General features: G+C 33.9%; 10 non-coding genes across 10 annotated transcripts; 1 reads left to right on the top strand and 9 right to left on the bottom strand.

Moving 5' to 3' along the window:
• Window positions 1-807: 807 nt before the first annotated feature.
• TRNAM-CAU (transfer RNA methionine (anticodon CAU)) lies at window positions 808-880 on the bottom strand. Its single transcript has one exon. It is a non-coding gene; the product is annotated as a tRNA-Met (tRNA).
• A 2,248-nt stretch (window positions 881-3,128) lies between these two features.
• On the bottom strand, window positions 3,129-3,201 carry TRNAM-CAU (transfer RNA methionine (anticodon CAU)). The gene has a single exon. It is a non-coding gene; the product is annotated as a tRNA-Met (tRNA).
• A 2,183-nt stretch (window positions 3,202-5,384) lies between these two features.
• Window positions 5,385-5,457, bottom strand: TRNAM-CAU (transfer RNA methionine (anticodon CAU)). The gene has a single exon. It is a non-coding gene; the product is annotated as a tRNA-Met (tRNA).
• Window positions 5,458-7,696: 2,239 nt separating this feature from the next.
• TRNAM-CAU (transfer RNA methionine (anticodon CAU)) lies at window positions 7,697-7,769 on the bottom strand. The gene has a single exon. It is a non-coding gene; the product is annotated as a tRNA-Met (tRNA).
• Window positions 7,770-9,869: 2,100 nt separating this feature from the next.
• On the top strand, window positions 9,870-9,942 carry TRNAR-CCU (transfer RNA arginine (anticodon CCU)). Its single transcript has one exon. It is a non-coding gene; the product is annotated as a tRNA-Arg (tRNA).
• A 4,933-nt stretch (window positions 9,943-14,875) lies between these two features.
• TRNAM-CAU (transfer RNA methionine (anticodon CAU)) lies at window positions 14,876-14,948 on the bottom strand. Its single transcript has one exon. It is a non-coding gene; the product is annotated as a tRNA-Met (tRNA).
• Window positions 14,949-17,086: 2,138 nt separating this feature from the next.
• On the bottom strand, window positions 17,087-17,159 carry TRNAM-CAU (transfer RNA methionine (anticodon CAU)). Its single transcript has one exon. It is a non-coding gene; the product is annotated as a tRNA-Met (tRNA).
• Window positions 17,160-19,377: 2,218 nt separating this feature from the next.
• TRNAM-CAU (transfer RNA methionine (anticodon CAU)) lies at window positions 19,378-19,450 on the bottom strand. The gene has a single exon. It is a non-coding gene; the product is annotated as a tRNA-Met (tRNA).
• Window positions 19,451-21,645: 2,195 nt separating this feature from the next.
• Window positions 21,646-21,718, bottom strand: TRNAM-CAU (transfer RNA methionine (anticodon CAU)). Its single transcript has one exon. It is a non-coding gene; the product is annotated as a tRNA-Met (tRNA).
• Window positions 21,719-23,918: 2,200 nt separating this feature from the next.
• On the bottom strand, window positions 23,919-23,991 carry TRNAM-CAU (transfer RNA methionine (anticodon CAU)). Its single transcript has one exon. It is a non-coding gene; the product is annotated as a tRNA-Met (tRNA).
• Window positions 23,992-25,376: the final 1,385 nt, after the last annotated feature.

Below are 25,376 nucleotides of genomic sequence, written 5' to 3'. Positions count from 1 at the left end.
CCCCTGCTTTATCTGCATATTGTTATGCCCCTTAGTGTGTTCCTGTTTGTCAGGAAAGTGTGCTCCCTCTTTTCAACAAGCAGCCAAAGTGAGTAGACACATCTTCCACTGCTCCCTCAGAAAGGAAATCCATATTTACCTGTATAATTACAGGAAGAAGGATCACATTGGATCTGTCGTAACCTGGATCTGTGTATTCTGTGTATTCTGTGTATTCTGTGTTTTCTGTGTATTCTGTGTATTCTGTGTTTTCTGTGTTTTCTGTGTTTTCTGTGTTTTCTGTGTTTTCTGTGTTTTCTGTGTTTTCTGTGTTTTCTGTGTTTTCTGTGTTTTCTGTGTTTTCTGTGTTTTCTGTGTTTTCTGTGTTTTCTGTGTTTTCTGTGTTTTCTGTGTTTTCTGTGTTTTCTGTGTTTTCTGTGTATATTTTATTACAGACTAGTCTGAACAAGAAATATAAATATTCTGTTTCTCATGTGAATAACATTGATATATTCATACAAAATACAAACTATTTACTACCATAAATGCAAATGTGACCAAAAAAGAAATACATTTGTATTACATAATAAAAAAAATAATAATGTGAAGGTATGAAATAGAAAAAGGTTAATGTGAATGAACTTAAAATGTATTGAATAATAAATGTGTTAAGATATTTTTAAGACACTAATCAGATATTATAATTAACAATGGTAACATAAAAGTCATACAAAAATATTCATACAAAATACAAAATATTTACTTCTATAAATGCAAATGTGAACAAAAAGGAAATTAATTTGTATTAAAAAAATAAATGAAAAATAATGCCCCATGTGAGGATCGAACTCACGACCTTCAGATTATGAGACTGACGCGCTACCTACTGCGCTAACGAGGCATATAAAAAGACATCAACAAGTTCCCTGAATCAATATCACATTTGAAAAAGCTGGTTTTAAGCACACTGTAACTATGTCCTATATCAATGTCTATATATAATAGAATAATATATACAATATATAATAATATCTGTAGTGCTGGAATATAGTGCAGGAATATTGTGCTGGACGATTTATCAAGAATCTCTATCTTTCTCTAGAATAGATATCCTTCTATTTTTCAATAAAACACTTTTTTGCTAAATAAAAATAAATAAATAAAAAAAAAATACCCAATACTGACACATTGTAACAGATTATTTTAAACTTTGCCCACCAAGCTGAACCTGTCATAACTGACCATTCATGTTCAATCTTTTTTAATTTACCCTGTTCCTCTTGAGAAACAATTTCTCCTTCTTTTAATTGTTTTTCTAGAACTGGAAGTTAACCTTCTTCTTTCTTAATTTCTTCAGTCCATTTCTCCCAAGGAAACTCATTTATTTTAGATATATTAAATTGTAATAGAAGTATATTTAGATCTCGCGAGAGAATTTGTGACATATTGACCTGGATCTCATGTAAATATATTCCTATTGGATTTCCTCTAATACAATAATATATTTTAATAAAACATTGGGAAAGTTTACACATAGGAAATTATTCTTTCACTATTTCATTATTCTCAATACGACCTAAAATGAAGTGTGATTATGAAAGCATGAGTGATAAATAATCTTGGCCTGGTGTGATAAACAAATTAATTTAGAATTCAAATGTAAACAAGCAATAAGATTTACATGTTCAAATCTTGATGGAATGGTGTAAAAAAAAATCAGGACATTGGAGATTAGAAAATAATAATTGAGTATTGCTAATGGGTATTCCTTGCACTGTCATAGGAAGTAAAACTCTTTCTTTTCCTAGTATGGGTATTAAAGAATTATTTGTACATACATAATTTTTACATTCCAACCACGTATTTACCCTTAAATCTGAATACACATTTTTCAGGCAAACGTTGTCGTATTCCTAGGATGCCATACACCCTTGTACTTTTTTCCCAATAGTAATAGAAATAAAAGACTTTTGTTCTTTTTCCTAACAAGTGAAAACATATTTAGTCCCATAGGTGATTCTTTGCTTTAAAACACAATATTTTTGCATATTTAGAGCCCAGCTGACTACATACATTGGATATATAATCAACAGTGCCACCATGTAGTAGGTATTGTTACCAATATTGTCCTGGAACAGGATTGCATATTTTCTGTATATTTGTCTCTGCTCTCACACTGTCAGCTCTCCCCAGGGAAGTTACATGTTTTTTCCCAGCTCTGAAGAAGCCAGAGCTGTGTATATTGCAACATAGTTGTTACAAGTAATACCCTTTACACAGCTTCTAGTCAGTTGCCCTGGCAACCTCCCATAGCTCATATTTGAGTATGTTTTAGTCCTCGCCCCCTGCTTTATCTGCATATTGTTATGCCCCTTAGTGTGTTCCTGTTTGTCAGGAAAGTGTGCTCCCTCTTTTCAACAAGCAGCCAAAGTGAGTAGACACATCTTCCACTGCTCCCTCAGAAAGGAAATCCATATTTACCTGTATAATTACAGGAAGAAGGATCACATTGGATCTGTCGTAACCTGGATCTGTGTATTCTGTGTATTCTGTGTATTCTGTGTTTTCTGTGTATTCTGTGTATTCTGTGTTTTCTGTGTTTTCTGTGTTTTCTGTGTTTTCTGTGTTTTCTGTGTTTTCTGTGTTTTCTGTGTTTTCTGTGTTTTCTGTGTTTTCTGTGTTTTCTGTGTTTTCTGTGTTTTCTGTGTTTTCTGTGTTTTCTGTGTTTTCTGTGTTTTCTGTGTTTTCTGTGTTTTCTGTGTATATTTTATTACAGACTAGTCTGAACAAGAAATATAAATATTCTGTTTCTCATGTGAATAACATTGATATATTCATACAAAATACAAACTATTTACTACCATAAATGCAAATGTGACCAAAAAAGAAATACATTTGTATTACATAATAAAAAAAATAATAATGTGAAGGTATGAAATAGAAAAAGGTTAATGTGAATGAACTTAAAATGTATTGAATAATAAATGTGTTAAGATATTTTTAAGACACTAATCAGATATTATAATTAACAATGGTAACATAAAAGTCATACAAAAATATTCATACAAAATACAAAATATTTACTTCTATAAATGCAAATGTGAACAAAAAGGAAATTAATTTGTATTAAAAAAATAAATGAAAAATAATGCCCCATGTGAGGATCGAACTCACGACCTTCAGATTATGAGACTGACGCGCTACCTACTGCGCTAACGAGGCATATAAAAATACATCAACAAGTTCCCTGAATCAATATCACATTTGAAAAAGCTGGTTTTAAGCACACTGTAACTATGTCCTATATCAATGTCTATATATAATAGAATAATATATACAATATATAATAATATCTGTAGTGCTGGAATATAGTGCAGGAATATTGTGCTGGACGATTTATCAAGAATCTCTATCTTTCTCTAGAATAGATATCCTTCTATTTTTCAATAAAACACTTTTTTGCTAAATAAAAATAAATAAATAAAAAAAAAAATACCCAATACTGACACATTGTAACAGATTATTTTAAACTTTGCCCACCAAGCTGAACCTGTCATAACTGACCATTCATGTTCAATCTTTTTTAATTTACCCTGTTCCTCTTGAGAAACAATTTCTCCTTCTTTTAATTGTTTTTCTAGAACTGGAAGTTAACCTTCTTCTTTCTTAATTTCTTCAGTCCATTTCTCCCAAGGAAACTCATTTATTTTAGATATATTAAATTGTAATAGAAGTATATTTAGATCTCGCGAGAGAATTTGTGACATATTGACCTGGATCTCATGTAAATATATTCCTATTGGATTTCCTCTAATACAATAATATATTTTAATAAAACATTGGGAAAGTTTACACATAGGAAATTATTCTTTCACTATTTCATTATTCTCAATACGACCTAAAATGAAGTGTGATTATGAAAGCATGAGTGATAAATAATCTTGGCCTGGTGTGATAAACAAATTAATTTAGAATTCAAATGTAAACAAGCAATAAGATTTACATGTTCAAATCTTGATGGAATGGTGTAAAAAAAAATCAGGACATTGGAGATTAGAAAATAATAATTGAGTATTGCTAATGGGTATTCCTTGCACTGTCATAGGAAGTAAAACTCTTTCTTTTCCTAGTATGGGTATTAAAGAATTATTTGTACATACATAATTTTTACATTCCAACCACGTATTTACCCTTAAATCTGAATGATTTAGAACAAATACACATTTTTCTGGCAAACGTTGTCGTATTCCTAGGATGCCATACACCCTTGTACTTTTTTCCCAATAGTAATAGAAATAAAAGACTATTTGTTCTTTTTCCTAACAAGTGAAAACATATTTAGTCCCATTGGTGATTCTTTGCTTTAAAACACAATATTTTTGCATATTTAGAGCCCAGCTGACTACATACATTGGATATATAATCAACAGTGCCACCATGTGGTAGGTATTGTTACCAATATTGTCCTGGAACAGGATTGCATATTTTCTGTATATTTGTCTCTGCTCTCACACTGTCAGCTCTCCCCAGGGAAGTTACATGTTTTTTCCCAGCTCTGAAGAAGCCAGAGCTGTGTATATTGCAACATAGTTGTTACAAGTAATACCCTTTACACAGCTTCTAGTCAGTTGCCCTGGCAACCTCCCAAAGCTCATATTTGAGTATGTTTTAGTCCTCGCCCCCTGCTTTATCTGCATATTGTTATGCCCCTTAGTGTGTTCCTGTTTGTCAGGAAAGTGTGCTCCCTCTTTTCAACAAGCAGCCAAAGTGAGTAGACACATCTTCCACTGCTCCCTCAGAAAGGAAATCCATATTTACCTGTATAATTACAGGAAGAAGGATCACATTGGATCTGTCGTAACCTGGATCTGTGTATTCTGTGTTTTCTGTGTATTCTGTGTATTCTGTGTTTTCTGTGTTTTCTGTGTTTTCTGTGTTTTCTGTGTTTTCTGTGTTTTCTGTGTTTTCTGTGTTTTCTGTGTTTTCTGTGCTTTCTGTGTTTTCTGTGTTTTCTGTGTTTATTTTATTACAGACTAGTCTGAACAAGAAATATAAATATTCTGTTTCTCATGTGAATAACATTGATATATTCATACAAAATACAAACTATTTACTACCATAAATGCAAATGTGACCAAAAAAGAAATACATTTGTATTACATAATAAAAAAAATAATAATTTGAAGGTATGAAATAGAAAAAGGTTAATGTGAATGAACTTAAAATGTATTGAATAATAAATGTGTTAAGATATTTTTAAGACACTAATCAGATATTATAATTAACAATGGTAACATAAAAGTCATACAAAAATATTCATACAAAATACAAAATATTTACTTCTATAAATGCAAATGTGAACAAAAAGGAAATTAATTTGTATTAAAAAAATAAATGAAAAATAATGCCCCATGTGAGGATCGAACTCACGACCTTCAGATTATGAGACTGACGCGCTACCTACTGCGCTAACGAGGCATATAAAAAGACATCAACAAGTTCCCTGAATCAATATCACATTTGAAAAAGCTGGTTTTAAGCACACTGTAACTATGTCCTATATCAATGTCTATATATAATAGAATAATATATACAATATATAATAATATCTGTAGTGCTGGAATATAGTGCAGGAATATTGTGCTGGACGATTTATCAAGAATCTCTATCTTTCTCTAGAATAGATATCCTTCTATTTTTCAATAAAACACTTTTTTGCTAAATAAAAATAAATAAATAAAAAAAAAATACCCAATACTGACACATTGTAACAGATTATTTTAAACTTTGCCCACCAAGCTGAACCTGTCATAACTGACCATTCATGTTCAATCTTTTTTAATTTACCCTGTTCCTCTTGAGAAACAATTTCTCCTTCTTTTAATTGTTTTTCTAGAACTGGAAGTTAACCTTCTTCTTTCTTAATTTCTTCAGTCCATTTCTCCCAAGGAAACTCATTTATTTTAGATATATTAAATTGTAATAGAAGTATATTTAGATCTCGCGAGAGAATTTGTGACATATTGACCTGGATCTCATGTAAATATATTCCTATTGGATTTCCTCTAATACAATAATATATTTTAATAAAACATTGGGAAAGTTTACACATAGGAAATTATTCTTTCACTATTTCATTATTCTCAATACGACCTAAAATGAAGTGTGATTATGAAAGCATGAGTGATAAATAATCTTGGCCTGGTGTGATAAACAAATTAATTTAGAATTCAAATGTAAACAAGCAATAAGATTTACATGTTCAAATCTTGATGGAATGGTGTAAAAAAAAATCAGGACATTGGAGATTAGAAAATAATAATTGAGTATTGCTAATGGGTATTCCTTGCACTGTCATAGGAAGTAAAACTCTTTCTTTTCCTAGTATGGGTATTAAAGAATTATTTGTACATACATAATTTTTACATTCCAACCACGTATTTACCCTTAAATCTGAATACACATTTTTCAGGCAAACGTTGTCGTATTCCTAGGATGCCATACACCCTTGTACTTTTTTCCCAATAGTAATAGAAATAAAAGACTTTTGTTCTTTTTCCTAACAAGTGAAAACATATTTAGTCCCATAGGTGATTCTTTGCTTTAAAACACAATATTTTTGCATATTTAGAGCCCAGCTGACTACATACATTGGATATATAATCAACAGTGCCACCATGTAGTAGGTATTGTTACCAATATTGTCCTGGAACAGGATTGCATATTTTCTGTATATTTGTCTCTGCTCTCACACTGTCAGCTCTCCCCAGGGAAGTTACATGTTTTTTCCCAGCTCTGAAGAAGCCAGAGCTGTGTATATTGCAACATAGTTGTTACAAGTAATACCCTTTACACAGCTTCTAGTCAGTTGCCCTGGCAACCTCCCATAGCTCATATTTGAGTATGTTTTAGTCCTCGCCCCCTGCTTTATCTGCATATTGTTATGCCCCTTAGTGTGTTCCTGTTTGTCAGGAAAGTGTGCTCCCTCTTTTCAACAAGCAGCCAAAGTGAGTAGACACATCTTCCACTGCTCCCTCAGAAAGGAAATCCATATTTACCTGTATAATTACAGGAAGAAGGATCACATTGGATCTGTCGTAACCTGGATCTGTGTATTCTGTGTATTCTGTGTATTCTGTGTTTTCTGTGTATTCTGTGTATTCTGTGTTTTCTGTGTTTTCTGTGTTTTCTGTGTTTTCTGTGTTTTCTGTGTTTTCTGTGTTTTCTGTGTTTTCTGTGTTTTCTGTGTTTTCTGTGTTTTCTGTGTTTTCTGTGTTTTCTGTGTTTTCTGTGTTTTCTGTGTTTTCTGTGTTTTCTGTGTTTTCTGTGTATATTTTATTACAGACTAGTCTGAACAAGAAATATAAATATTCTGTTTCTCATGTGAATAACATTGATATATTCATACAAAATACAAACTATTTACTACCATAAATGCAAATGTGACCAAAAAAGAAATACATTTGTATTACATAATAAAAAAAATAATAATGTGAAGGTATGAAATAGAAAAAGGTTAATGTGAATGAACTTAAAATGTATTGAATAATAAATGTGTTAAGATATTTTTAAGACACTAATCAGATATTATAATTAACAATGGTAACATAAAAGTCATACAAAAATATTCATACAAAATACAAAATATTTACTTCTATAAATGCAAATGTGAACAAAAAGGAAATTAATTTGTATTAAAAAAATAAATGAAAAATAATGCCCCATGTGAGGATCGAACTCACGACCTTCAGATTATGAGACTGACGCGCTACCTACTGCGCTAACGAGGCATATAAAAATACATCAACAAGTTCCCTGAATCAATATCACATTTGAAAAAGCTGGTTTTAAGCACACTGTAACTATGTCCTATATCAATGTCTATATATAATAGAATAATATATACAATATATAATAATATCTGTAGTGCTGGAATATAGTGCAGGAATATTGTGCTGGACGATTTATCAAGAATCTCTATCTTTCTCTAGAATAGATATCCTTCTATTTTTCAATAAAACACTTTTTTGCTAAATAAAAATAAATAAATAAAAAAAAAAATACCCAATACTGACACATTGTAACAGATTATTTTAAACTTTGCCCACCAAGCTGAACCTGTCATAACTGACCATTCATGTTCAATCTTTTTTAATTTACCCTGTTCCTCTTGAGAAACAATTTCTCCTTCTTTTAATTGTTTTTCTAGAACTGGAAGTTAACCTTCTTCTTTCTTAATTTCTTCAGTCCATTTCTCCCAAGGAAACTCATTTATTTTAGATATATTAAATTGTAATAGAAGTATATTTAGATCTCGCGAGAGAATTTGTGACATATTGACCTGGATCTCATGTAAATATATTCCTATTGGATTTCCTCTAATACAATAATATATTTTAATAAAACATTGGGAAAGTTTACACATAGGAAATTATTCTTTCACTATTTCATTATTCTCAATACGACCTAAAATGAAGTGTGATTATGAAAGCATGAGTGATAAATAATCTTGGCCTGGTGTGATAAACAAATTAATTTAGAATTCAAATGTAAACAAGCAATAAGATTTACATGTTCAAATCTTGATGGAATGGTGTAAAAAAAAATCAGGACATTGGAGATTAGAAAATAATAATTGAGTATTGCTAATGGGTATTCCTTGCACTGTCATAGGAAGTAAAACTCTTTCTTTTCCTAGTATGGGTATTAAAGAATTATTTGTACATACATAATTTTTACATTCCAACCACGTATTTACCCTTAAATCTGAATGATTTAGAACAAATACACATTTTTCTGGCAAACGTTGTCGTATTCCTAGGATGCCATACACCCTTGTACTTTTTTCCCAATAGTAATAGAAATAATAGACTTTTGTTCTTTTTCCTAACAAGTGAAAACATATTTAGTCCCATAGGTGATTCTTTGCTTTAAAACACAATATTTTTGCATATTTAGAGCCCAGCTGACTACATACATTGGATATATAATCAACAGTGCCACCATGTGGTAGGTATTGTTACCAATATTGTCCTGGAACAGGATTGCATATTTTCTGTATATTTGTCTCTGCTCTCACACTGTCAGCTCTCCCCAGGGAAGTTACATGTTTTTTCCCAGCTCTGAAGAAGCCAGAGCTGTGTATATTGCAACATAGTTGTTACAAGTAATACCCTTTACACAGCTTCTAGTCAGTTGCCCTGGCAACCTCCCAAAGCTCATATTTGAGTATGTTTTAGTCCTCGCCCCCTGCTTTATCTGCATATTGTTATGCCCCTTAGTGTGTTCCTGTTTGTCAGGAAAGTGTGCTCCCTCTTTTCAACAAGCAGCCAAAGTGAGTAGACACATCTTCCACTGCTCCCTCAGAAAGGAAATCCTTTTTACTTTCCCCTCAGAGAGGCACTTCCACATAGCAGGACACCTTTCTCTCATCAAGCAATTCTCCTCACAAGGGACATCTGCTATTACAATCCACATACAAGAACTTATATACTCCTGTTATAACTGCTATAACTCCCTCAATAAAGTTGAAGAAAATAGAAGGACTTTGTGTGCTGTAAAAGGGGATGAGTTAAGCGACATGGACTTACTCACATGCCACATATGAGCCTGGGTCCAGAATAGATATCCTTCTATTTTTCAATAAAACACTATTTGCTAAATAAAACTTGCGTTGGCCGGGAATCGAACCCCGGTCAACTGCTTGGAAGGCAGCTATGCTCACCACTATACCACCAACGCATAGTGCTAGCATGTCTGTAGTGTAGAAATAAAGTGCAGGAATATAGTGCTGGACTATTTATTAAGAATTTCTATCTTTCTCTGTTCAATTACCCAGATACAATTACCACAAACCCGCAAGATACAATGTTATAATGCATTTGACATCAGCCCCAGTGGCCTAATGGATAAGGCACTGGCCTCCTAAGCCAGGGATTGTGGGTTCAAGTCCCATCTGGGGTGGCTACATTTTATCCACAAAGCGTAAGTTTTTATTTAAAAACATATTCAGTCCGGTGTTACTTATCATTAATAAATTAGACAACAATTCCAAATATGTTTTCATACAGACCAAGCAATCTGACGTATTTTACCCAGGTGCAGACAGGATTGCAGGATCTTATTCAAAAGCATGGTGCGGCCTTCTCTGTCTTCTCCCATGCAAATTCATCTTTTCCCCTGCAGCTCCAGCTAAAATGGCTGCACGGCGGCAAATGACAATGGGACGCGGTGACGTCATGAAGTCACGCGGTGTCTCGTAATGTGGTTCCACATGACGTCATGACAAAAGATAGGTGAGCCCAATGCTACATCCAATTGACAAAACATATATGGTAATAAGTATAAAGTTAAATACTTCAATAATAATATTTTTTTGGTTATTTAGTTAAACCCTTTGGCCAAAGCGTCAAAAGCCTGCTTACCAGGGTGCAGACAAGATTACAGGATCCTATTTTTCCTAAAAATGTGTATATTTAAATACAAAAAAAAAGAAAAATGCCCAAAGCTACTTCCAATGTGACAAAAATACACACTGCAATAGCTATATATCTCTTGTAAAAGGGTCATTTCGTTTAATCCTTAAGCCTGCTGCCACTTACAAGGCAGGACCTTAGCAGGTCCAAACACTCACCTGGGTTAAAATTCGTATTTACCTGTATAATTACAGGAAGAAGGATCACATTGGATCTGTCGTAACCTGGATCTGTGTATTCTGTGTATTCTGTGTATTCTGTATATTCTGTGTTTTCTGTGTTTTCTGTGTTTTCTGTGTTTTCTGTGTTTTCTGTGTTTTCTGTGTTTTCTGTGTTTTCTGTGTTTTCTGTGTTTTCTGTGTTTTCTGTGTTTTCTGTGTTTTCTGTGTTTATTTTATTACAGACTAGTCTGAACAAGAAATATAAATATTCTGTTTCTCATGTGAATAACATTGATATATTCATACAAAATACAAACTATTTACTACCATAAATGCAAATGTGACCAAAATAGAAAAAAGGAAGTTCAAAAAAGAAGTGGAAAAAAATGAACACAATCTACTGCTTCTGATTCCTGCAGTTGAACTACGCTGAAAAGGAGGTTATCATCCCACACTGCACATCTCAACACATTACTATTGCTGTGATGCCACCTTTACTTTTTATATTTACTGTAACCTCACTTATTCTCAAATTATGCACTTCCTTCCACCAGCCTCATCATGTCTCTAACTCTATTCATATTTCGCCATCTCTCCTTACTTCACCACTTCTCAGTTCACATGAACTCCTCTCTTACCTGCGTCCTCTGACACCACACAGTTATGCCGCCTGCACTAAAACACACCCCTACAAATCATCCTCTCACATTCTCTTTCTGTCCATGCTTCTCCTCCTTGCTTCTGGGGATATCTCTCCCAATCCTGGTCCCTGCCTTATTTCTACTTGCTCTCGTCCTCGCCTTCCACATGCAACTACTACTCCTTCTGGTGTCAACCCCTCTAACCTCATACCCATCCCCTGCCACCCTCCCTCCTCTCTCCCTTTCTCCTGTGCCCTTTGGAATGCTCGCTCCCTCTCTAACAAGTTCCTCTCTGTGCATGACTTCTTTCTCTCTCACTCCCTGCTTCTCTTTGCTATAACTGAGACCTGGCTCACTCAGTCTGACTCTGCTCTGGAAGCTGCCCTCTCCTATGGTGGCCTTTCCTTCTCCCACACTCCACGCCCTGGTGGCAGGGGTGGAGGCGTGGGGCTCCTGCTCTCCTCTCTCTGCCGTTACAGAACAGTTTCTATTCCCCCCTCTCTTGCTTTTCCCTCCTTCGAGGCTCACACAGTCCAGATCTTCTCTCCTCTCCCGGTCCATGTGGCGGTCATCTATCGCCCACCTTCCTCTACTCATCCCCCTTCTGCCTTTCTCTCTCACTTTGAATCCTGGCTCTCTTTCTTTCTCTCCTCAGACTCCCCTGTTCTTCTCCTTGGGGACTTCAACTGCCACATTGATGACCCCTCTCTCCCTTGGGCTTCCCGCTTTCTTTCTCTAACCTCTTCTTTTGGCCTTTAACAGTGGACTGCAGCCAGCACCCACAAGGATGGCCACTACTTAGACCTGGTTTTCACTAAAAACTTCTCTCTCTCCGACTTCTCCATTTCCCCTTTTCCTCTCTCCGACCATCACCTCATCTCATTTTCTCTCTCTCGCTTCTCTCCATCTCCATCTCGCCCTCGTTTTTGCAGAAACCTGGGCTCTATTAACCTACCAGCTCTTGATTCCACTTTACGCTCCTCCCTCTCCTCTCTCAGTTCTGCTTCAGACCCTGACAACCTGGTCAGGAACTACAACTCTGCCTTATCTTCCTCTCTTGATCTTCATGCCCCACTTTCTCTCTGCCGTCCTCGCCCTTCTAACCCCAGACCCTGGCTAAACTCCCACACACGCATGCTGCGTTCCTCCACTCGTTCCTCTGAACGCCTCTGGAGGAAATCTCATACGCTCGCAGACTTCATTCACTACAAATTTATGCTATCCTGTTTCAACTCTGCCCTCTTTCAGGCTAAACAAACCTACTTTTCATCACTAATCAACACACACAAGTCTAACCCACGCCGTCTCTTTTCTGTCTTTGACTCTCTACTCAGACCACCCTCAGCTGCCTCCTCTTCTTCCTCCATCTCACCTCAGGACTTTGCTGACTTTTTTAAGAAAAAGGTGGAGTCCATACGGCAGAACATCCCATCTGTTGCCTCCTCCCATCCCACAATGCTTCCCAACTCTCCTCCTGTCTTTCTTGACTCTTTTTCTGCTATCTCGGAGGAGGATGTATCACTGCTGATCTCCTCTTCTCCCTCTACCACTTGCCCTCTTGATCCCATTCCCTCCCATCTCCTAAAACCTCTTGCTCCTTCTATAATCCCTATGCTCACACAGATCTTTAACTCTTCCCTCTACTCTGGTACCTTTCCTTCATCCTTCAAGCATGCAACCGTTATACCATTACTCAAAAACAGCAAGCTTGACCCTACCTGTCCTTCTAACTATCGACCTGTCTCCCTCCTGCCTTTTGCCTCCAAACTCCTTGAACGTCTTGTATTCTCTCGATTGCTACACTTTCTCAACACCTATTCTGTACTAGACCCTCTACAATCTGGCTTCCGCACTGCTCACTCTACTGAAACAGCCCTCACTAAAATAACTGACGACCTCCACGCTGCCAAAGACAGAGGTCATTACACTCTGCTCATATTACTCGACCTCTCTGCAGCATTCGACACCGTGGACCACCCTCTTCTCCTTCACATTCTCCATACTCTTGGTATTCGGAACAAAGCTTTATCCTGGATCTCCTCTTACCTCTCCCATCGTACCTTCAGTGTCTCTTTTGCTAACACCTCCTCCTCCTCTATTGATCTCTCTGTGGGGGTACCCCAGGGCTCTGTCCTGGGACCCCTTCTCTTTTCTCTCTACACACTCTCTCTAGGTGACCTAATCACATCTTTTGGGTTTAAATATCACCTCTATGCTGACGACACACAAATTTACCTTTCAACCCCTGACCTTACACCTGCTATACAGACCAAAGTTTCTGAATGCCTCTCTGGAATATCATCCTGGATGGCCATCCGCCGACTGAAACTTAACATGGCAAAAACAGAGCTCCTTATACTACCTCCCAAACCTGGCCCTACTACATCCTTCCACATTGCTATTGGAAATACGATCATTCACCCAGTAGCCAAAGCACGCTGCCTAGGGGTCACACTTGATTCCTCTCTCTCATTCTCCTCTCATATTCAAAATGTTTCTAAAACTTGTCGCTTTTTCCTCCGCAATATCACAAAGATACCCCCTTTCCTCTGTTACTCAACTGCCAAAACTCTGACTCAGGCCCTCATTCTCTCACGTCTCGATTACTGCAACCTCCTGCTGTCCGGCCTTCCTACCTCTCACCTGTCTCCCCTACAATCTATCCTAAACACTGCTGCCAGAATCACTCTACTCTTTCCTAAATCTGTCTCAGCGTCTCCCCTGCTGAAATCCCTCTCCTGGCTTCCGATTAAATCGCGTATCTCACACTCAATTCTACTGCTCACTTTTAAAGCTTTACATTCTTCTGCCCCTCATTACATCTCAGCCCTAATTTCTCGCTATGCACCATCACGACTCTTGCGTTCTTCTCAAGGAAGTCTTCTTACTACCCCCTTTGTATCTAAAGCTCTCTCCCGCCTTAAACCTTTCTCACTTTCTGCCCCACACCTCTGGAATGCCCTTCCCCTCAATACCCGACTAGCCCCCTCGCTATCCACCTTTAAGACCCACCTTAAGACACATCTGCTTAAAGAAGCATATGAGTAGCACTGGATAATCATGGACACATGACACAAAGCTTGGCCCCCTGCAGACGCACTTACTAGTATTCCCTCCTACTGTCTCTGTACGTTCTCCCTACCTACCAATTAGATTGTAAGCTCCTCGGAGCAGGGACTCCTTCCTTAATGTTACTTTTACAGTATGTCTGAAGCACTTATTCCCATGATCTGTTATTTATATTTGTTATTTATATGACATGTATTACTACTGTGAAGCGCTATGTACATTTTATGGCGCTATACAAATAAAGACATACATACATACATACATACATACATACATACATACATACATACATACATTTGTATTACATAATAAAAAAAAAAATAATGTGAAGGTATGAAATAGAAAAAGGTTAATGTGAATTAACTTAAAATGTATTGAATAATAAATGTGTTAAGATATTTTTAAGACACTAATCAGATATTATAATTAACAATGGTAACATAAAAGTCATACAAAAATATTCATACAAAATACAAAATATTTACTACTATAAATGCAAATGTGAAAAAAAAGGAAATTAATTTGTATTAAAAAAATAAATAAAAAATAATGCCCCATGTGAGGATCGAACTCACGACCTTCAGATTATGAGACTGACGCGCTACCTACTGCGCTAACGAGGCATATAAAATGAAATCAACAAGTTCCCTGAATCAATATCACATTTGAAAAAGCTGGTTTTAAGCACACTGTAACTATGTCCTATATCAATGTCTATATATAATAGAATAATATATACAATATATAATAATATCTGTAGTGCTGGAATATAGTGCAGGAATATTGTGCTGGACGATTTATCAAGAATCTCTATCTTTCTCTAGAATAGATATCCTTCTATTTTTCAATAAAACACTTTTTTGCTAAATAAAAATAAATAAATTAAAAAAAAATTACCCAATACTGACACATTGTAACAGATTATTTTAAACTTTGCCTACAAAGCTGAACCTGTCATAACTGACCATTCATGTTCAATCTTTTTTAATTTACCCTGTTCCTCTTGAGAAACAATTTCTCCTTCTTTTAATTGTTTTTCTAAAACTGGAAGTTAACCTTCTTCTTTCTTAATTTCTTCAGTCCATTTCTCCCAAGGAAACTCATTTATTTTAGATATATTAAATTGTAATAGAAGTATATTTAGATCTCGCGAGAGAATTTGTGACATATTGACCTGGATCTCATGTAAATATATTCCTATTGGATTTCCTCTAATACAATAATATATTTTAATTAAACATTGGGAAAGTTTACACAAAGGAAATTATTCTTTCACTATTTCATTATTCTCAATACGACCTAAAATGAAGTGTGATTATGAAAGCATGAGTGATAAATAATCTTGGCCTGGTGTGATAAACAAATTAATTTAGAATTCAAATGTAAACAAGCAGTAAGATTTACATGTTCAAATCTTGATGGAATGGTGTAAAAAAAAATCAGGACATTGGAGATTAGAAAATAATAATTGAGTATTGCTAATGGGTATTCCTTGCACTGTCATAGGAAGTAAAACTCTTTCTTTTCCTAGTATGGGTATTAAAGAATTATTTGTACATACATAATTTTTACATTCCAACCACGTATTTACCCTTAAATCTGAATGATTTAGAACAAATACACATTTTTCTGGCAAACGTTGTCGTATTCCTAGGATGCCATACACCCTTGTACTTTTTTCCCAATAGTAATAGAAATAATAGACTTTTTGTTCTTTTTCCTAACAAGTGAAAACATATTTAGTCCCATAGGTGATTCTTTGCTTTAAAACACAATATTTTTGCATATTTAGAGCCCAGCTGACTACATACATTGGATATATAATCAACAGTGCCACCATGTGGTAGGTATTGTTACCAATATTGTCCTGGAACAGGATTGCATATTTTCTGTATATTTGTCTCTGCTCTCACACTGTCAGCTCTCCCCAGGGAAGTTACATGTTTTTTCCCAGCTCTGAAGAAGCCAGAGCTGTGTATATTGCAACATAGTTGTTACAAGTAATACCCATTACACAGCTTCTAGTCAGTTGCCCTGGCAACCTCCCAAAGCTCATATTTGAGTATGTTTTAGTCCTCGCCCCCTGCTTTATCTGCATATTGTTATGCCCCTTAGTGTGTTCCTGTTTGTCAGGAAAGTGTGCTCCCTCTTTTCAACAAGCAGCCAAAGTGAGTAGACACATCTTCCACTGCTCCCTCAGAAAGGAAATCCATATTTACCTGTATAATTACAGGAAGAAGGATCACATTGGATCTGTCGTAACCTGGATCTGTGTATTCTGTGTATTCTGTGTTTTCTGTGTTTTCTGTGTTTTCTGTGTTTTCTGTGTTTTCTGTGTTTTCTGTGTTTTCTGTGTTTTCTGTGTTTTCTGTGTTTATTTTATTACAGACTAGTCTGAACAAGAAATATAAATATTCTGTTTCTCATGTGAATAACATTGATATATTCATACAAAATACAAACTATTTACTACCATAAATGCAAATGTGACCAAAAAAGAAATACATTTGTATTACATAATAAAAAAAATAATAATGTGAAGGTATGAAATAGAAAAAGGTTAATGTGAATGAACTTAAAATGTATTGAATAATAAATGTGTTAAGATATTTTTAAGACACTAATCAGATATTATAATTAACAATGGTAACATAAAAGTCATACAAAAATATTCATACAAAATACAAAATATTTACTTCTATAAATGCAAATGTGAACAAAAAGGAAATTAATTTGTATTAAAAAAATAAATGAAAAATAATGCCCCATGTGAGGATCGAACTCACGACCTTCAGATTATGAGACTGACGCGCTACCTACTGCGCTAACGAGGCATATAAAAAGACATCAACAAGTTCCCTGAATCAATATCACATTTGAAAAAGCTGGTTTTAAGCACACTGTAACTATGTCCTATATCAATGTCTATATATAATAGAATAATATATACAATATATAATAATATCTGTAGTGCTGGAATATAGTGCAGGAATATTGTGCTGGACGATTTATCAAGAATCTCTATCTTTCTCTAGAATAGATATCCTTCTATTTTTCAATAAAACACTTTTTTGCTAAATAAAAATAAATAAATAAAAAAAAAAATACCCAATACTGACAAATTGTAACAGATTATTTTAAACTTTGCCCACCAAGCTGAACCTGTCATAACTGACCATTCATGTTCAATCTTTTTTAATTTACCCTGTTCCTCTTGAGAAACAATTTCTCCTTCTTTTAATTGTTTTTCTAGAACTGGAAGTTAACCTTCTTCTTTCTTAATTTCTTCAGTCCATTTCTCCCAAGGAAACTCATTTATTTTAGATATATTAAATTGTAATAGAAGTATATTTAGATCTCGCGAGAGAATTTGTGACATATTGACCTGGATCTCATGTAAATATATTCCTATTGGATTTCCTCTAATACAATAATATATTTTAATAAAACATTGGGAAAGTTTACACATAGGAAATTATTCTTTCACTATTTCATTATTCTCAATACGACCTAAAATGAAGTGTGATTATGAAAGCATGAGTGATAAATAATCTTGGCCTGGTGTGATAAACAAATTAATTTAGAATTCAAATGTAAACAAGCAATAAGATTTACATGTTCAAATCTTGATGGAATGGTGTAAAAAAAAATCAGGACATTGGAGATTAGAAAATAATAATTGAGTATTGCTAATGGGTATTCCTTGCACTGTCATAGGAAGTAAAACTCTTTCTTTTCCTAGTATGGGTATTAAAGAATTATTTGTACATACATAATTTTTACATTCCAACCACGTATTTACCCTTAAATCTGAATGATTTAGAACAAATACACATTTTTCTGGCAAACGTTGTCGTATTCCTAGGATGCCATACACCCTTGTACTTTTTTCCCAATAGTAATAGAAATAATAGACTTTTGTTCTTTTTCCTAACAAGTGAAAACATATTTAGTCCCATAGGTGATTCTTTGCTTTAAAACACAATATTTTTGCATATTTAGAGCCCAGCTGACTACATACATTGGATATATAATCAACAGTGCCACCATGTGGTAGGTATTGTTACCAATATTGTCCTGGAACAGGATTGCATATTTTCTGTATATTTGTCTCTGCTCTCACACTGTCAGCTCTCCCCAGGGAAGTTACATGTTTTTTCCCAGCTCTGAAGAAGCCAGAGCTGTGTATATTGCAACATAGTTGTTACAAGTAATACCCATTACACAGCTTCTAGTCAGTTGCCCTGGCAACCTCCCAAAGCTCATATTTGAGTATGTTTTAGTCCTCGCCCCCTGCTTTATCTGCATATTGTTATGCCCCTTAGTGTGTTCCTGTTTGTCAGGAAAGTGTGCTCCCTCTTTTCAACAAGCAGCCAAAGTGAGTAGACACATCTTCCACTGCTCCCTCAGAAAGGAAATCCATATTTACCTGTATAATTACAGGAAGAAGGATCACATTGGATCTGTCGTAACCTGGATCTGTGTATTCTGTGTATTCTGTGTATTCTGTGTATTCTGTGTTTTCTGTGTATTCTGTGTTTTCTGTGTATTCTGTGTTTTCTGTGTTTTCTGTGTTTTCTGTGTTTTCTGTGTTTTCTGTGTTTTCTGTGTTTTCTGTGTTTTCTGTGTTTTCTGTGTTTTCTGTGTTTTCTGTGTTTTCTGTGTATATTTTATTACAGACTAGTCTGAACAAGAAATATAAATATTCTGTTTCTCATGTGAATAACATTGATATATTCATACAAAATACAAACTATTTACTACCATAAATGCAAATGTGACCAAAAAAGAAATACATTTGTATTACATAATAAAAAAAATAATAATGTGAAGGTATGAAATAGAAAAAGGTTAATGTGAATGAACTTAAAATGTATTGAATAATAAATGTGTTAAGATATTTTTAAGACACTAATCAGATATTATAATTAACAATGGTAACATAAAAGTCATACAAAAATATTCATACAAAATACAAAATATTTACTTCTATAAATGCAAATGTGAACAAAAAGGAAATTAATTTGTATTAAAAAAATAAATGAAAAATAATGCCCCATGTGAGGATCGAACTCACGACCTTCAGATTATGAGACTGACGCGCTACCTACTGCGCTAACGAGGCATATAAAAAGACATCAACAAGTTCCCTGAATCAATATCACATTTGAAAAAGCTGGTTTTAAGCACACTGTAACTATGTCCTATATCAATGTCTATATATAATAGAATAATATATACAATATATAATAATATCTGTAGTGCTGGAATATAGTGCAGGAATATTGTGCTGGACGATTTATCAAGAATCTCTATCTTTCTCTAGAATAGATATCCTTCTATTTTTCAATAAAACACTTTTTTGCTAAATAAAAAAAAATAAAAAAAATAAAAAATACCCAATACTGACAAATTGTAACAGATTATTTTAAACTTTGCCCACCAAGCTGAACCTGTCATAACTGACCATTCATGTTCAATCTTTTTTAATTTACCCTGTTCCTCTTGAGAAACAATTTCTCCTTCTTTTAATTGTTTTTCTAGAACTGGAAGTTAACCTTCTTCTTTCTTAATTTCTTCAGTCCATTTCTCCCAAGGAAACTCATTTATTTTAGATATATTAAATTGTAATAGAAGTATATTTAGATCTCGCGAGAGAATTTGTGACATATTGACCTGGATCTCATGTAAATATATTCCTATTGGATTTCCTCTAATACAATAATATATTTTAATAAAACATTGGGAAAGTTTACACATACTGTAGGAAATTATTCTTTCACTATTTCATTATTCTCAATACGACCTAAAATGAAGTGTGATTATGAAAGCATGAGTGATAAATAATCTTGGCCTGGTGTGATAAACAAATTAATTTAGAATTCAAATGTAAACAAGCAATAAGATTTACATGTTCAAATCTTGATGGAATGGTGTAAAAAAAATCAGGACATTGGAGATTAGAAAATAATAATTGAGTATTGCTAATGGGTATTCCTTGCACTGTCATAGGAAGTAAAACTCTTTCTTTTCCTAGTATGGGTATTAAAGAATTATTTGTACATACATAATTTTTACATTCCAACCACGTATTTACCCTTAAATCTGAATGATTTAGAACAAATACACATTTTTCTGGCAAACGTTGTCGTATTCCTAGGATGCCATACACCCTTGTACTTTTTTCCCAATAGTAATAGAAATAATAGACTTTTGTTCTTTTTCCTAACAAGTGAAAACATATTTAGTCCCATAGGTGATTCTTTGCTTTAAAACACAATATTTTTGCATATTTAGAGCCCAGCTGACTACATACATTGGATATATAATCAACAGTGCCACCATGTGGTAGGTATTGTTACCAATATTGTCCTGGAACAGGATTGCATATTTTCTGTATATTTGTCTCTGCTCTCACACTGTCAGCTCTCCCCAGGGAAGTTACATGTTTTTTCCCAGCTCTGAAGAAGCCAGAGCTGTGTATATTGCAACATAGTTGTTACAAGTAATACCCATTACACAGCTTCTAGTCAGTTGCCCTGGCAACCTCCCAAAGCTCATATTTGAGTATGTTTTAGTCCTCGCCCCCTGCTTTATCTGCATATTGTTATGCCCCTTAGTGTGTTCCTGTTTGTCAGGAAAGTGTGCTCCCTCTTTTCAACAAGCAGCCAAAGTGAGTAGACACATCTTCCACTGCTCCCTCAGAAAGGAAATCCATATTTACCTGTATAATTACAGGAAGAAGGATCACATTGGATCTGTCGTAACCTGGATCTGTGTATTCTGTGTATTCTGTGTATTCTGTGTATTCTGTGTTTTCTGTGTTTTCTGTGTTTTCTGTGTTTTCTGTGTTTTCTGTGTTTTCTGTGTTTTCTGTGTTTTCTGTGTTTTCTGTGTTTTCTGTGTTTTCTGTGTTTTCTGTGTTTTCTGTGTATATTTTATTACAGACTAGTCTGAACAAGAAATATAAATATTCTGTTTCTCATGTGAATAACATTGATATATTCATACAAAATACAAACTATTTACTACCATAAATGCAAATGTGACCAAAAAAGAAATACATTTGTATTACATAATAAAAAAAATAATAATGTGAAGGTATGAAATAGAAAAAGGTTAATGTGAATGAACTTAAAATGTATTGAATAATAAATGTGTTAAGATATTTTTAAGACACTAATCAGATATTATAATTAACAATGGTAACATAAAAGTCATACAAAAATATTCATACAAAATACAAAATATTTACTTCTATAAATGCAAATGTGAACAAAAAGGAAATTAATTTGTATTAAAAAAATAAATGAAAAATAATGCCCCATGTGAGGATCGAACTCACGACCTTCAGATTATGAGACTGACGCGCTACCTACTGCGCTAACGAGGCATATAAAAAGACATCAACAAGTTCCCTGAATCAATATCACATTTGAAAAAGCTGGTTTTAAGCACACTGTAACTATGTCCTATATCAATGTCTATATATAATAGAATAATATATACAATATATAATAATATCTGTAGTGCTGGAATATAGTGCAGGAATATTGTGCTGGACGATTTATCAAGAATCTCTATCTTTCTCTAGAATAGATATCCTTCTATTTTTCAATAAAACACTTTTTTGCTAAATAAAAATAAATAAATAAAAAAAAAAATACCCAATACTGACAAATTGTAACAGATTATTTTAAACTTTGCCCACCAAGCTGAACCTGTCATAACTGACCATTCATGTTCAATCTTTTTTAATTTACCCTGTTCCTCTTGAGAAACAATTTCTCCTTCTTTTAATTGTTTTTCTAGAACTGGAAGTTAACCTTCTTCTTTCTTAATTTCTTCAGTCCATTTCTCCCAAGGAAACTCATTTATTTTAGATATATTAAATTTTAATAGAAGTATATTTAGATCTCGCGAGAGAATTTGTGACATATTGACCTGGATCTCATGTAAATATATTCCTATTGGATTTCCTCTAATACAATAATATATTTTAATAAAACATTGGGAAAGTTTACACATAGGAAATTATTCTTTCACTATTTCATTATTCTCAATACGACCTAAAATGAAGTGTGATTATGAAAGCATGAGTGATAAATAATCTTGGCCTGGTGTGATAAACAAATTAATTTAGAATTCAAATGTAAACAAGCAATAAGATTTACATGTTCAAATCTTGATGGAATGGTGTAAAAAAAAATCAGGACATTGGAGATTAGAAAATAATAATTGAGTATTGCTAATGGGTATTCCTTGCACTGTCATAGGAAGTAAAACTCTTTCTTTTCCTAGTATGGGTATTAAAGAATTATTTGTACATACATAATTTTTACATTCCAACCACGTATTTACCCTTAAATCTGAATGATTTAGAACAAATACACATTTTTCTGGCAAACGTTGTCGTATTCCTAGGATGCCATACACCCTTGTACTTTTTTCCCAATAGTAATAGAAATAATAGACTTTTGTTCTTTTTCCTAACAAGTGAAAACATATTTAGTCCCATAGGTGATTCTTTGCTTTAAAACACAATATTTTTGCATATTTAGAGCCCAGCTGACTACATACATTGGATATATAATCAACAGTGCCACCATGTGGTAGGTATTGTTACCAATATTGTCCTGGAACAGGATTGCATATTTTCTGTATATTTGTCTCTGCTCTCACACTGTCAGCTCTCCCCAGGGAAGTTACATGTTTTTTCCCAGCTCTGAAGAAGCCAGAGCTGTGTATATTGCAACATAGTTGTTACAAGTAATACCCATTACACAGCTTCTAGTCAGTTGCCCTGGCAACCTCCCAAAGCTCATATTTGAGTATGTTTTAGTCCTCGCCCCCTGCTTTATCTGCATATTGTTATGCCCCTTAGTGTGTTCCTGTTTGTCAGGAAAGTGTGCTCCCTCTTTTCAACAAGCAGCCAAAGTGAGTAGACACATCTTCCACTGCTCCCTCAGAAAGGAAATCCATATTTACCTGTATAATTACAGGAAGAAGGATCACATTGGATCTGTCGTAACCTGGATCTGTGTATTCTGTGTATTCTGTGTATTCTGTGTATTCTGTGTATTCTGTGTTTTCTGTGTTTTCTGTGTTTTCTGTGTTTTCTGTGTTTTCTGTGTTTTCTGTGTTTTCTGTGTTTTCTGTGTTTTCTGTGTTTTCTGTGTTTTCTGTGTTTTCTGTGTTTTCTGTGTATATTTTATTACAGACTAGTCTGAACAAGAAATATAAATATTCTGTTTCTCATGTGAATAACATTGATATATTCATACAAAATACAAACTATTTACTACCATAAATGCAAATGTGACCAAAAAAGAAATACATTTGTATTACATAATAAAAAAAATAATAATGTGAAGGTATGAAATAGAAAAAGGTTAATGTGAATGAACTTAAAATGTATTGAATAATAAATGTGTTAAGATATTTTTAAGACACTAATCAGATATTATAATTAACAATGGTAACATAAAAGTCATACAAAAATATTCATACAAAATACAAAATATTTACTTCTATAAATGCAAATGTGAACAAAAAGGAAATTAATTTGTATTAAAAAAATAAATGAAAAATAATGCCCCATGTGAGGATCGAACTCACGACCTTCAGATTATGAGACTGACGCGCTACCTACTGCGCTAACGAGGCATATAAAAAGACATCAACAAGTTCCCTGAATCAATATCACATTTGAAAAAGCTGGTTTTAAGCACACTGTAACTATGTCCTATATCAATGTCTATATATAATAGAATAATATATACAATATATAATAATATCTGTAGTGCTGGAATATAGTGCAGGAATATTGTGCTGGACGATTTATCAAGAATCTCTATCTTTCTCTAGAATAGATATCCTTCTATTTTTCAATAAAACACTTTTTTGCTAAATAAAAATAAATAAATAAAAAAAAAAATACCCAATACTGACAAATTGTAACAGATTATTTTAAACTTTGCCCACCAAGCTGAACCTGTCATAACTGACCATTCATGTTCAATCTTTTTTAATTTACCCTGTTCCTCTTGAGAAACAATTTCTCCTTCTTTTAATTGTTTTTCTAGAACTGGAAGTTAACCTTCTTCTTTCTTAATTTCTTCAGTCCATTTCTCCCAAGGAAACTCATTTATTTTAGATATATTAAATTTTAATAGAAGTATATTTAGATCTCGCGAGAGAATTTGTGACATATTGACCTGGATCTCATGTAAATATATTCCTATTGGATTTCCTCTAATACAATAATATATTTTAATAAAACATTGGGAAAGTTTACACATAGGAAATTATTCTTTCACTATTTCATTATTCTCAATACGACCTAAAATGAAGTGTGATTATGAAAGCATGAGTGATAAATAATCTTGGCCTGGTGTGATAAACAAATTAATTTAGAATTCAAATGTAAACAAGCAATAAGATTTACATGTTCAAATCTTGATGGAATGGTGTAAAAAAAAATCAGGACATTGGAGATTAGAAAATAATAATTGAGTATTGCTAATGGGTATTCCTTGCACTGTCATAGGAAGTAAAACTCTTTCTTTTCCTAGTATGGGTATTAAAGAATTATTTGTACATACATAATTTTTACATTCCAACCACGTATTTACCCTTAAATCTGAATGATTTAGAACAAATACACATTTTTCTGGCAAACGTTGTCGTATTCCTAGGATGCCATACACCCTTGTACTTTTTTCCCAATAGTAATAGAAATAATAGACTTTTGTTCTTTTTCCTAACAAGTGAAAACATATTTAGTCCCATAGGTGATTCTTTGCTTTAAAACACAATATTTTTGCATATTTAGAGCCCAGCTGACTACATACATTGGATATATAATCAACAGTGCCACCATGTGGTAGGTATTGTTACCAATATTGTCCTGGAACAGGATTGCATATTTTCTGTATATTTGTCTCTGCTCTCACACTGTCAGCTCTCCCCAGGGAAGTTACATGTTTTTTCCCAGCTCTGAAGAAGCCAGAGCTGTGTATATTGCAACATAGTTGTTACAAGTAATACCC

Source organism: Ascaphus truei, unplaced genomic scaffold (assembly GCF_040206685.1).
Source record: "Ascaphus truei isolate aAscTru1 unplaced genomic scaffold, aAscTru1.hap1 HAP1_SCAFFOLD_325, whole genome shotgun sequence".
Lineage (NCBI taxonomy): Eukaryota > Metazoa > Chordata > Amphibia > Anura > Ascaphidae > Ascaphus > Ascaphus truei.
This window is presented reverse-complemented; position numbering and strand designations above follow the sequence as displayed.